This window comes from Oncorhynchus kisutch, linkage group LG13 (genome assembly GCF_002021735.2).
Source record: "Oncorhynchus kisutch isolate 150728-3 linkage group LG13, Okis_V2, whole genome shotgun sequence".
Lineage (NCBI taxonomy): Eukaryota > Metazoa > Chordata > Actinopteri > Salmoniformes > Salmonidae > Oncorhynchus > Oncorhynchus kisutch.
Window position 1 is genome coordinate 18,717,760 of NC_034186.2, and position 14,340 is coordinate 18,732,099.

Below are 14,340 nucleotides of genomic sequence, written 5' to 3' on the forward strand. Positions count from 1 at the left end.
TTAGCACACTCTGCTAACCCTGATGTCCTTGCTGTGTCTGAATTCTGGCTCAGGAAGGCCACCAAAAATTCTGAGATTTCCATACCCAACTATAACATCTTCCGTCAAGATAGAACTGCCAAAGGGGGAGGAGTTGCAGTCTACTGCAGAGATAGCCTGCAAAGTAATGTCATACTTTCCAGGTCCATACCCAAACAGTTCGAACTACTAATTTTGAAAATTACTCTCTCCAGAAATAAGTCTCTCACTGTTGCCGCCTGCTACCGACCCCCCTCAGCTCCCAGCTGTGCCCTGGACACCATTTGTGAATTGATCGCCCCCCATCTAGCTTCAGAGTTTGTTCTGTTAGGTGACCTAAACTGGGATATGCTTAACACCCCGGCAGTCCTACAATCTAAGCTAGATGCCCTCAATCTCACACAAATCATCAAGGAACCCACCAGGTACAACCCTAACTCTGTAAACAAGGGCACCCTCATAGACGTCATCCTGACCAACTGGCCCTCCAAATACACCTCCGCTGTCTTCAACCAGGATCTCAGCGATCACTGCCTCATTGCCTGTATCCGCTACGGAGCCGCAGTCAAACGACCACCCCTCAACACTGTCAAACGCTCCCTAAAACAATTCTGTGAGCAGGCCTTTCTAATCGACCTGGCCCGGGTATCCTGGAAGGACATTGACCTCATCCCGTCAGTTGAGGATGCCTGGTCATTCTTTAAAAGTAACTTTCTCACCATTTTAGATAAGCATGCTCCGTTCAAAAAATGCAGAACTAAGAACAGATACAGCCCTTGGTTCTCTCCAGACCTGACTGCCCTCGACCAGCACAAAAACATCCTGTGGCGGACTGCAATTGCGTCGAACAGTCCCCGTGATATGCAACTGTTCAGGGAAGTCAGGAACCAATACACGCAGTCAGTCAGGAAAGCTAAGGCCAGCTTCTTCAGGTAGGAGTTTGCATCCTGTAGCTCCAACTCCAAAAAGTTCTGGGACACTGTGAAGTCCATGGAGAAGAAGAGCACCTCCTCCCAGCTGCCCACTGCACTGAGGCTAGGTAACACGGTCACCACCGATAAATCCATGATTATCGAAAACTTCAATAAGCATTTCTCAACGGCTGGCCATGCCTTCCGCCTGGCTACTCCAACCTCGGCCAACAGCTCCGCCCCCCCCCCGCAGCTCCCCGCCCAAGCCTCTCCAGGTTCTCCTTTACCCAAATCCAGATAGCAGATGTTCTGAAAGAGCTGCAAAACCTGGACCCGTACAAATCAGCTGGGCTTGACAATCTGGACCCTCTATTTCTGAAACTATCCGCCGCCATTGTCGCAACCCCTATTACCAGCCTGTTCAACCTCTCTTTCATATCGTCTGAGATCCCCAAGGACTGGAAAGCTGCCGCAGTCATCCCCCTCTTCAAAGGGGGAGACACCCTGGACCCAAACTGTTACAGACCTATATCCATCCTGCCCTGCCTATCTAAGATCTTCGAAAGCCAAGTCAACAAACAGGTCACTGACCATCTCGAATCCCACCGTACCTTCTCCGCCGTGCAATCTGGTTTCCGAGCCGGTCACGGGTGCACCTCAGCCACACTCAAGGTACTAAACGATATCATAACCGCCATCGATAAAAGACAGTACTGTGCAGCCGTCTTCATCGACCTTGCCAAGGCTTTCGACTCTGTCAATCACCATATTCTTATCGGCAGACTCAGTAGCCTCGGTTTTTCGGATGACTGCCTTGCCTGGTTCACCAATTACTTTGCAGACAGAGTTCAGTGTGTCAAATCGGAGGGCATGCTGTCCGGTCCTCTGGCAGTCTCTATGGGGGGTGCCACAGGGTTCAATTCTCGGGCCGACTCTTTTCTCTGTATATATCAATGATGTTGCTCTTGCTGCGGGCGATTCCCTGATCCACCTCTACGCAGACGACACCATTCTATATACTTTCGGCCCGTCATTGGATACTGTGCTATCTAACCTCCAAACGAGCTTCAATGCCATACAACACTCCTTCCGTGGCCTCCAACTGCTCTTAAACGCAAGTAAAACCAAATGCATGCTTTTCAACCAATCGCTGCCTGCACCCGCATGCCCGACCAGCATCACCACCCTGGATGGTTCCGACCTTGAATATGTGGACATCTATAAGTACCTAGGTGTCTGGCTAGACTGCAAACTCTCCTTCCAGACTCATATCAAACATCTCCAATCGAAAATCAAATCAAGAGTCGGCTTTCTATTCCGCAACAAAGCCTCCTTCACTCACGCCGCCAAGCTTACCCTAGTAAAACTGACTATCCTACCGATCCTCGACTTCGGCGATGTCATCTACAAAATGGCATCCAACACTCTACTCAGCAAACTGGATGCAGTCTATCACAGTGCCATCCGTTTTGTCACTAAAGCACCTTATACCACCCACCACTGCGACTTGTATGCTCTAGTCGGCTGGCCCTCGCTACATATTCGTCGCCAGACCCACTGGCTCCAGGTCATCTACAAGTCCATGCTAGGTAAAGCTCCGCCTTATCTCAGTTCACTGGTCACGATGGCAACACCCATCCGTAGCACGCGCTCCAGCAGGTGTATCTCACTGATCATCCCTAAAGCCAACACCTCATTTGGCCGCCTTTCATTCCAGTACTCTGCTGCCTGTGACTGGAACGAATTGCAAAAATCGCTGAAGTTGGAGACTTTTATCTCCCTCACCAACTTCAAACATCAGCTATCTGAGCAGCTAACCGATCGCTGCAGCTGTACATAGTCTATTGGTAAATAGCCCACCCATTTTCACCTACCTCATCCCCATACTGTTTTTATTTATTTACTTTTCTGCTCTTTTGCACACCAATATCTCTACCTGTACATGACCATCTGATCATTTATCACTCCAGTGTTAATCTGCAAAATTGAAATCATTCGCCTACCTCCTCATGCCTTTTGCACACATTGTATATAGACTCCCCCTTTTTTTTCTACTGTGTTATTGACTTGTTAATTGTTTACTCCATGTGTAACTCTTTGTTGTCTGCTCACACTGCTATGCTTTATCTTGGCCAGGTCGCAGTTGCAAATGAGAACTTGTTCTCAACTAGCGTACCTGGTTAAATAAAGGTAAAATAAAATAAAAAAATAATAAAAAGGCAGCGTTTCTCAGACAGTCAAAATTTTTATGGACATATAAAAAGAAATGACAATAGAAAACCCGTCAAAGGAAACTAAATGCTAGTTTGCGGTCTTTCCCACTTCAACTTGAAGTGACCATGTTAACGGTGTTGGTGTTGTGTTAGCTGTGTTGGTGTTGTGTTAGCTGTGTTGGTGTTGTGTTAGCTGTGTTGGTGTTGTGTTAGCTGTGTTGTTGGCTAGCACCTCTGAACAACAGTGTCCTGATGAAAGAGCACATTTTCTATGCCAGGTGAAATCACGCATCATTAGCTCATTTATGGATGTAGCCAACTACAATGTCACTAGAAAACAGCTTAAACAAATGCAAATGTAGATACTTTGTTGTTATTCTGGCTGCACTGTTTGACGTGACTGTAAGTTAGCAGTAGTTGGCTAGCTAGCAAGCAAGGCATAAGAACGTTGCCGGCCAGTAGTATGGCAATAGAACATTTAGAATGAACGACTGGGTCGCGTTTATAGATACAGAACCGATAAAACGAACGAGCTGACTTGGGTAGCAACCTTAGATTCGGGTCGGGACTATATCTTGTGGAAGGATGAAATAGTATGAATACATTTATCAAAATAAAGTTAATGAAAATATGTAAATCAATATTTGAATATGTTGGTAAAACATCCGTAATGTGGCTAATGAGTAGGAAGATGTTTGATAATTAAGTGATAATCAACACCCGTGCCCAATATCCTCCAAACACCGGCTGCTAGGGTATCATCAATTAATTATCAAACATCTTCCTACTCAAATCAAATTTTATTTGTCACATACACATGGTTAGCAGATGTTAATGCGAGTGTAGCGAAATGCTTGTGCTCATTGTCCACATTACGGATCCAGAAGCATTGTCTCGCTATACATTGACATTGTTTACATTTAAGTCATATAGCAGATGCTCTAATCCACATAGAAAGATTTTTTTACCTAGTCGGCTCAGGGATTAGAACCAGCAACCATTCAGTTACTGGCCCAATGCTCTTAACCGCTAGGCTACTTGCCGCCCTAGGCAACACCTCCCAGTCTACGTCTTGCTCTCTCTCCCTCAGTGCAGTTGTTCTAAATGGGCTAAAATGGCAGGTTTGTTTTACTTGGAAAGGGACTTATAAACAGAGTGACTGCCCCTCTATTTGGTAGATCTGTCACACTAGATCCTACTAGGTCTTGATAAGCAACAGAAACTGAGCTAACAAGCCCAGGGAGAAAGGAGCTCTCTGGTTAGGGAAGACTGCATGTAGCCCAAGTTATGTCCCAAATGGCACCATATTCCTAATATAGTGGACTACTATTGACCAGATCCCTATGGTAGTGCACTAGCCTATAGTGACTCGGGTGCCATTTGTGACACAACCGTTGTATGGTCTGAATATGAGAAATAGCTTTTTTCATAGGAAGTATTTTATACGGTATATTTAAGAACAGATAAAAACCATATAGGACTATGCCCTAGGACATCTGCACACTTCAAATAATATACCCCACACCCACACACGATCCCAGGACACTGTTCTGTTTTTGAAAGACGCTAAGGAGAGCAAATAAGTGTATTGTGATATATATATACACAACCTAGGATGCGTGCACTAACAAACCCACACACAAGCTTCCACACACACTTCCGTGCTTCTACACCTGCATTGTTTGCTGTTTGGGGTTTTAGGCTGGGTTTCTGTACAGCAATTTGAGATATCAGCTGATGTACGAAGGGCTATATAAATAAATTTGATTTGATTTGACAAGCCAGCATTTAAGCACACACAGCATGCCCACACACACACTTCCCAGGCAGTGTGAGTGTTGATCATCTGTCTGTCATATGGTCCCCCCTCTGAGAGTTTGTCTGGGTTTTAGGGGTTTGGCTGATTTTCCCCTGCTGTTTAGGTTAATGAACTGGACAGGAGGAAAGGTTCTGGGGAGAGCAGAGGGCCGAGAGGGGGATAGCAGCAGCTTGACAGGGGGGTGATTTCACTTACTGCTCACAAATGTAGACCTTAAGTGGTTTATTTAAGTCATCTTATTCCTAAACTTTGACTTACTTACTCCTTCCAGCATGCGTCCCTTTCATCCCTCCTCATCTCTCTACTGCTACAGAAGGACTGAGTCACTGTGAGAAGAACCTGGGGGGTAGAGAGGGTGGTCAGAGAGATGTCCCCTTGGTTGTCAGGGGTGATATCCCTACTGGAGACAGCAATGGGCTGAGTTTACAAACTGAGCTTGTTAAGGAAATCCTGATGTTAGCTCATGTTACACACAACTGGCCTGCCTATTCTGAATTACACAGATAGTATGTAGTGTAGTGGTCCACTTCACTCTGATTTGAGCTCTATGTATTGTACTGTTTCTCATATCCCCAAGTAGGAGTGATTGACAGGTGAGAGGGGGTTAGGTGTATGTTCTGTGTGATGGTCTGGACTAGGGGCACAAAGGAACCCTTTCAGACATCTCTGTCTGCCCCCCACACCGCCATGCCTGCCCACCACACCGTCACCCCTGCCTGCCTCCCCATCAGCGCTGCTACCACTAAGCCTGCCCAGTACCCCATACTAACACTCTCCTCAGCCCCCCAACATTACACAAACACCAGATTCCATCAAAGATTCCCCTCAGTCTGAATGCACAGAGCTGGCCAAACATCCTGGCCCTGGTATGACCGGCTCTGATCTCTGATCTGACAGGCCAGCGATTTAAGAAACCATTCCTCACTCAAAACTCACACCAGAACTCATACAGATTGCTTTGAACTGGCCCTCAGTGGCAGACTGGCAGGGGACAGATAGAACACTGCCAAGTATTTCACAGACAGCATCAGTTAGGCTACACTCTCTCTGATGTGTGCATTAAAGAAAAAGTAATGGGATCAAATAAGTTTCAGAAGACTGACAACAAGGCTCATACATAGGCTAGTTTTATTTTGAATCAAATGTTAAATTTTGATAAGGCAGGAATCGATTACAAATAGACAACTTCAAATCAGCACTATTGTGTAAAACAAACAACCAAATAATCTGACTCGTAATATGGTGTCATTGCAGTGCCATTTATGTTTTTGGGCAGACAGACATTTTTTATTATTGAATCTGTTGGCCAGTCAAGCCTTCCACAATGAGTCAGCACTTCTCAGCCAATCCCAACACAGGACAGTAAGAGGGTCCCGGAGAGGACTAGACCAGAGCCATCAGGCGTCTGGGTTTGGCTCTCTCCATCCCCTCTGTCTCCTCTCCCGTTTGTTATCCTTTGGCTGGCTCTGTTTGTCTGTTTGTTGGTCTGAAATTATATTTTTAAGATCTAACTTAAGCATAGGCACCAATTTCTCCTCTCAGAATCCTGGATAAATAAACAGAACAGTGAAATGTGGGCGTATGAATGCAGGCTGATGTTTGTAGAGGGTTTAAGATGTGGAGACAGAAAGCTACATAATGAGATGCTATGGGGAGACAGGGTTTAAACCTTGGTAATGCCGTGTCATAAGTACAGTAACTTTGTTTACATACAAAAACATGGATCATCACGATGAGCGTGAGAAAAAAATGTTCCTCACAGTAAACCACAGACTAGACCTATTAAACTGGACAATACCAAAACAGCTCCTTTAGCTTAAATTGCAAACAAACAGTGAATTGAGTGGTTCCTTCTGCTAGTGTATCCATGTTATTAAAGGGTTATTACAGGGTGGTTACAGAGTTGTACCATGGCATTGATAAACACTGTTTCTGATTGGCTTGAAGGGAATTCTAGAGTGTGCATTATTTCCCGATGATGCACGGTAAATCGGCACGGGAGAATTCAATGGCTATAGTTCATTCTTACATGTTTTGTTTGAGCTGCTTTTGAAAGCAAAAGTCGAATTGAAAACATTGTTGAATTAGATTTTTATAATAGCAAGCTAGGACTGCAAGTCTGTTTGTTTGGTTACCATGGCAACTACTGTAGCTATAGTAAACTTGCTAGCTACTTGTTGAACACATTTCTACCGGCAAATGAACACATTCTAGTGGAAAATGTGTTAAATTATAGCCATAGTATAAAAGGGATAATCAATTCGAGGCTCTATAAGTTCTCTAGAAAATAAGGCAACTCCGTGAAAGGTCATTCCCACTCCGCTAGTACGTGTCCTGGAACACACCTTCCAAGTCGTTCATTATTATCATTAAGTTTGCCGATGACACAACAGTGGTAGGCCTGATCATCAACAATGTCGAGACAGCCTATAGGGAGGAGGTCAGAGACCTGGCCGTGTGGTGCCAGGACAACAACCTCTCCCTCAACGTGATCAAAACAACGGAGATGATTGTGGACTACAGGAAAGAAAGAGGACCGAGCACGCCCCCATTCTCATCGACGGGGCTGCAGTGGAGCAGGTTGAGAGTGTCAAGTTCCTTGGTGTCCACATCACCAACAAACTACCATAGTCCAAACACACCAAGACAGTCGTGAAGAGGGCACAACAAAACCTATTCCCTCTCAGAAGACTGAAAAGATTTGGCATGGGTCCTCAGATCCTCAAAAGGTTCTACAGCTGCACCATCGAGAGCATAATGAGATGCTATGGGCACTGGTTGCATCACTGACTGGTATGGCAACTGCTCGGCCTCCGACCGCAAGGCACTACAGAGGGTAGGGCGAACGGCCCAGTGCATCACTGGGGCTAAGCTCTCTGCCATCCAGGACATCTATACCAGGCAGTGTCAGTGGAAGGTCCTAAAAATTGTAGACTCCAGCCACCCTAGTCATAGACAGTTCTCTGTGCTACCGCACGGCAAGCGGTACCGGAGCATCAAGTCTAGGCCCAAGAGGCTTCTAAACAGCTTCTACCCCCAAGCCATTAGACTCCTGAACACCGAATCTAATGGCTACTAGAGGTCAACCGATTAATTGGAATGGCCGATTAATTAGGGCCGATTTTAGGCCCGATTTTACAATCAGTAATCTGCATTTTTGAACATCGATTATCGAAGATTACATTGCACTCCACGAGAAGACTGCTTGGCAGGCTAACTACCTGATACGCGAGTGCAGCAAGAAGCCAAGGTAAGTTGCTAGCTAGCATTAAACGTATCTTCTAAATAAAAATCTTAACATAATCACTAGTTAACTACACATGGTTGATGATATTACTAGTTTATCTACCTTGTCCTGCGTTGCATATAATCGATGCGGTGCCTGTTAATTTATCATCGAACCGACTTCGCCAAACGTGTGATGATTTAACAAGTGCATTCGCAAAAAAAGCACAGTCGTTGCACCAATGTGTACCTAACCATAAACATCAATGCCTTTCTTAAAATCAATACACAAGTATATATTTTTAAACCTGCATATTTAGTTAATATTACCTGCTAACATTAATTACTTTTAACTAGGGAAATTGTGTCACTTCTCTTGCGTGCAAGCAGAGTCAGGGTATATGCAGCAGTTTGGGCCGCCTGGCTCGTTGCGATCTGTGTGAAGACCATTTCTTCCTAACAAAGACCGTAATTAATTTGCCAGAATTGTACATAATTATGACATAACATTGAAGGTTGTACAATGTAACAGCAATATTTAGACTTAGGGATGCCACCTGTTAGATGAAATACGGAACAGTTCCGTATTTCACTGAAAGAATAAACGTTTTGTTTTCGAAATGATAGTTTCCGGATTTGACCATATTAATGACCTAAGGCTCGTATTTCTGTGTGTTATTATATTATAATTAAGTATATGATTTGATATTTGATAGAGCCGTCTGACTGAGCGGTGGTAGGCCGCAGCAGGCTCGTAAGCATTCATTCAAACAGCACTTTCCTGCATTTGCCAGCAGCTCTTCGCTGTGCTTCAAGCATTGCGCTGTTTATGACTTCAAGTCTATCAACTCCCGAGATTAGACTGGCAAAACTATAGTGCCTATAAGAACATCCAATAGTCAAAGGTATATGAAATACAAATGGTATAGAGAGAAATAGTCCTGTAATTCCAATAACTACAACGTAAACCTTCTTACCTGGGAATGTTGAAGACTCATGTTAAAAGGAACCACCAGCTTTCATATGTTCTCATGTTCTGAGCAAGGAACTTAAACATTAGCTTTTTTACATGGCAAATATTGAACTTTCACATTCTTCTCCAACACTTTGTATTGCATTATTTAAACCAAATTGAACATGTTTAATTATTTATTTGTGAGTAAATTGATGTATTATATTAAGTTCAAATAAAAGTGTTCATTCAGTGTTGTTGTAATTGTCATTATTACAAATAAATAAATAAATATATATATAAAAATCGGACGATCGGTATCGGCTTTTTTTGGTCCTCCAATAATCGGTATCAGCGTTTATAAATCATAATCGGTCGACCTCCTAATGGCTACCCAGACTATTTGCATTGCTGCCCCCCCCCCTCCCCCGTCTTTTACACCGCTGCTACTCTCTGTTGTTATCATCTATGCATAGTCACTTTAATAACTATACCCACATGTACATATTACCTCAACTAACCGGTGCCGCCGCACATTGACTCTGTACCGGTACCCCCCCTGCATATAGTCTCGCTATTGTTATTTTACTGCTGCTCTTTAATTACTTGTTACTTTTATTTCTTATTCATAGATTTTTTTTAAACTGCATTGTTGGTTAGGGGCTCATAAGTAAGCATTTCACTGTAAGGTCTACTACACCTATTGTATTCGGCACATGTGACTAATGCAATTTGATTCGATTATTTTCCATAGACCGCATAGCCCCTCATTATTATCCCTTATTACTGTGTTATTACTGTTTTATTAGAGGTTTTTAAAGGGTTATTACTGTGTTATCACCCATCCCTCCTCTCCCAGAATCCAGTGTGGTCTGTCCTGGACTACCCTGTAGTCTGACTGGGGCTGGGAACTGACCCAAGGACTGTGAAAACCAATGGTTTGAAAGAGGGGAAAGAGTGGCTACTGAAAGACTGAAAGAGGGGAAAGAGTGGCTACCAACCAGGTGGGGAAGAGGGGGAGAAAAGGAATGACAGAGGTGAGACAGAAGTGCCACTGACTCCAAAAACATAACCCTTCACTCACACTCAGCGTAACTACTCAAAAAGACTGTATGAGAGGGGCCGGCCAGCAGGTGTGTGTGTGTGTGTGGGGGGGGGGGGGGGGGGGGGGGGGGGGGGGTGGAGAGAGAGGAGGGACATCAGGGGTGAGAGAGAAGTGCCACTCCAAAAACATTGCCCCCATCAACCCTCCCACCCCTGCTGTAACCGCTCTTCTTCAACCAACCCTGGCTTAATCCTAAAGCAGCAACCACTGCTGAGAAAATGCCACAAAAATATAACCCGCTGTCGAGCATTCCACCAAAACAAACAAACAGGGGCCGTCCGGCCCACCCAACATTTCCAATTAGAGCCCTGTGAGGGGGCAGGAAACGCCCCTGTGTTCTCCCTAGGGAGGAGGGTGGGGGTCAAGGGTGAAGTACGGGGGTCCTAAAGGCTCCAACCACAGAGAGACAGAGACAGCTTAGCACTGATTTCCTGTGACATGCTATGTGTTAACTAGGGATGCACGATATATCGGTGAACATATTGGAATCGGCCGATATTAGCTACAAATGAAAACATCGGTATCGGCCCGATGTCAAGTTTAACGCCGATGTTAAAAACTAATGTCAAAGCTACAGTGCATACCTATATCGAAGGTACAGGAAGTAATGACGCCATGTAAAATTTGGCGCTACGCGGGCAACACAGCATTCCTAACCTAGCCCACAATGTCTGCTGTGTGGATCGAGCAGTCAACAAGTCGAGCAGTCATTTGAAAGAGTACAAACATTTCAGCCATTCTCTGTCATAGGTGATGTTGGCTTTCACAGACTGGTCGAGCACCGGTACACACTACCAAGTGCGCTATTTTTCCAGATGTTACACAGTAATACCGTCCCTGCTATTTGCTTCACGACATACATACTATAGAACGCTGTTTTGGGTTTTTGCATGTCAAAAAAGATACAGTTGCACTGACAAAGCTTCTACAAAAAAGTCTGCAAACAAGCAAACACTGCCCATGAACGGTGTTAACAATATCACGTTGGTAATAAACCATACATTTGTTTGACTGCAACTTCAGGGGTAGCTAGATTTAGCTTGGTACCTAGCTAGCACCAATACAACCAGCCTGAAAACCATGACCAGTAGAAACTGCAGTCATTTTCATTATTCTTAGCAATGATTTAGGAATCCTTGTGAGTAAGTACTAGCTAGGTTGCCACTTGTTGTTCACCTGTTGAAATAGCTAGCCAGCTTACTTAACCCTGTTGCCTAAAGCTAACGTTATAAGCAACCAGCTAGCTTCCTTCTGCTCGTGATGCTCGACCGGACTGGGTTATGTGTTGTGAAGCTAGCCACAATAAGGATTAGGCACAATAGTGGAATTTGCGGATTGCCTTCAAAATAAAAGTATGACATTGACAGTGATACAAATAGTAGGATTGTGCCATAGTTTTATTTTGAAGGCTAACCGCAAAGTCCACTATTGTGGCTAATCCTCATTGTGGCTAGCTTCACATAGATGGGTCAGACCACCATTAATCAAATAAGAACTGTCTTATAAATTAGGGTTATTTTACATGATGACACCTAGCGAGATAGCTAGCTCACTAACTATAGCAACTGAAATAGATGACGTTTTGCTATATTTTTGTATAAGAACATTGTTTGCATCCATGAGCTAGCTAGCTTTTTTAATGACCAGCACTGTAGGTGCGTGAGACAACTACCAGCATCATAGCATACGTATCGATGAATTGTTGTGACATATGAAATACGAGTGATAGTGTAATCAATGTGTAACAACTACGTTAAAAATGTATGAACGCGTTAAATTATTATTTGACTTGCAGTCATAGTCAGATCCTGATTGATCAACAAGCTTATTTGACACGTCATAGTGTTATTTGACACGCAAAGACCCAAACGGCGTTCCATAATTATCCTGGTTGAGAATGAAACGACTGAACAAATGAACAACGAAACAGCACAGCAAGTAAGTGAAAGAAATAGGTTTTGATTATGTTTTACTGGTAATGGGGACATACGTAAATGCCAACAAAATAACTTTTTGGTCATTGTGGTGTGTGTGGGTGTAACCTTTATTTAACTAGGCAAGTCAGTTAAGAACAAATTCTTATTTACAATGAAGGCGCGGACGACGCTGGGCCAATTGTGCGCCGCCCTATGGGACTCCTAATCACAGCTGGATGTGATAAAGTCTGGATTCGAACCAGGGACTGTAGTGATGCCTCTTGCACTGAGATGCAGTGCCTTAGACCGCTGCATCCATGTGTGTGTGTTAATTATTTAACTGTACTAGAATACTTAAAAGGCCGTTAAAATCTTAAATATCGGTTATCGGTATAGGTATTTTTGGCAATGAAAATATTGAATATCGGTATCAGCCAAAAATGTAATATCAGTGCATCACTAGTGTCAACCACAGAATGTTACACACACAGCGTAAAGGTTTAGAAAATATTCAGTAATTACTAAGAAAGGTTTTACATTTTGGGGGAATTTTTAAAAAATCATTACAAAAATAATACATTAACTGAGAGGCCTGCACACCCACCCACACAACGCAATAATTCAGATCCTTTAACAAAGCTGAAAGGAGAACCACAAGAATGCCATACCTATATTACTGTTAGTCTTCATTTTCCAGTTGATGTTAAACATACTGTATTCCTAGGTGTGATAACAGGACATGGCTTGAGTCTCATTAAGTTTGTGATACCTTAAGCTGTCGACAAGCAAGGGAAAGAGCTGCCTGTGCAGTCTCTCTCTCTCTCCTTCTCTCTCTCTCTCCCCCAATGCTCCAGCTGAAACAGCACACAGTGTACAACACACGAGGACACACACACAGCAACAAGGGTCTGTGCTTTGACCTTTCATTTCTGAGGGTGACACAGCAGGGGTAATGTTCCTCTACCAATAAGAAGACCCCTAATACTGATCCAACATGAAAAATGTGGCGCAAATATATTAAGGCAGCTGCATGCCTATCTGACAAACTTAGGCCTACATCATTTAGATGATATCTAAGCTTAAAATCTTACAAAAAAAAAAAAAAAAAAAAAAAACTTACCAGTAACTTACATAAATGTAGGCTTCTGCCAAGTCTCATTTAGATCAGAAGTCTGTTAAAGTAGTTAAAAATTGATCCAAGGAGACTAAAGACATCATTGTTATGCTAGCGCTAGGCTCTGTATGCTATAGTTTCAAAACACTGACCTTCTAGCTACCAATTATGGATGCTTGAGAACACAGCAATATGCTGCTGTATCAGTGCAGAAGGATCATCTACCAAATGTCAATCACTAAAATCATGCCAATCAGGGTTGGCGGCTGTGCAGAGGCCAGGACACTGCCTCAGAGCCTGACATGATTCGCCTGCCCTATCTGATGGGGTGTAATCATGCAGTAACTGGCCATAATGAAAGACAAACAGCTCTACAGTGTGGGCTCAGCCTAACTACACTCTGATGCAAACAAACATTTTTATAATGATCATTTCACATTCTCAACATACTTCTATTGTTGTCATTTCCATGAATAGCAAATCATACAAGTAAGCTTGGAGAACACACACACAAACAGTAACACTTCAGCTACACTACACGTGTTGCCATCAATGTGACGTTCTATCTGCTACATAGTAACCCACCAAATTCAACTTTATTTCTCAATATTTCAATTCCCAAGAACAGGCGTCAGCCATCGAGAATTAAACCTCGGCGTAACGCAGCTGTCATTAATTTCAAAGGAAGCATTCCCTCAATGGCTGGTGGCAATGCCGGGCTCCCGATGGCTTATTGAGGCCAGTCAGGGTACACATCAATAAAACAAAACAACAAGGGAAAATGGCTATTGGTTTGACAAGCCACTGTTTCCATTCTATCCTGCAGAGCTCCTCTACATCTGCCTCTGCAGAGTCAAATTTACACGTATAGCCCAAACAGTGTATATTTCATGAGATTGGCATTACATAGGCCTATGCATAAACATCAGACTGTTACCGTGGTTACCCCATGGAAATTCTGTCTGAAAGAAGTCGCCCTAAAAAAAGACTACAATCCAGAATGTTGAATAAAATGATATTGACACTTACTTTACCTATTGTCTGTGCTGTTGGTCCTTTTGACGGTA

The 14,340-nt window shown here is 43.5% G+C and overlaps 1 protein-coding gene across 6 annotated transcripts in view; it reads right to left on the bottom strand.

The window, feature by feature from the left end:
• The window catches only part of LOC109903025 (exocyst complex component 2-like), a 109,129-nt gene that overhangs the window by 93,825 nt on the left and 964 nt on the right, over positions 1-14,340 (bottom strand). For 2 of the 6 annotated variants that reach the window (XM_031785734.1, XM_031785730.1), the window contains exon 2: positions 5,220-5,300. The exons of 1 other annotated variant lie outside the window; for it this stretch is intronic. The gene's annotated coding sequence lies outside the window, so the exon portion shown is untranslated. Of the gene's footprint in view, positions 1-5,219; positions 5,301-14,302; positions 14,321-14,340 lie in introns of those variants that run through there. 3 more of the 6 variants (XM_031785732.1, XM_031785733.1, XM_031785731.1) reach the window with 3 other exon arrangements.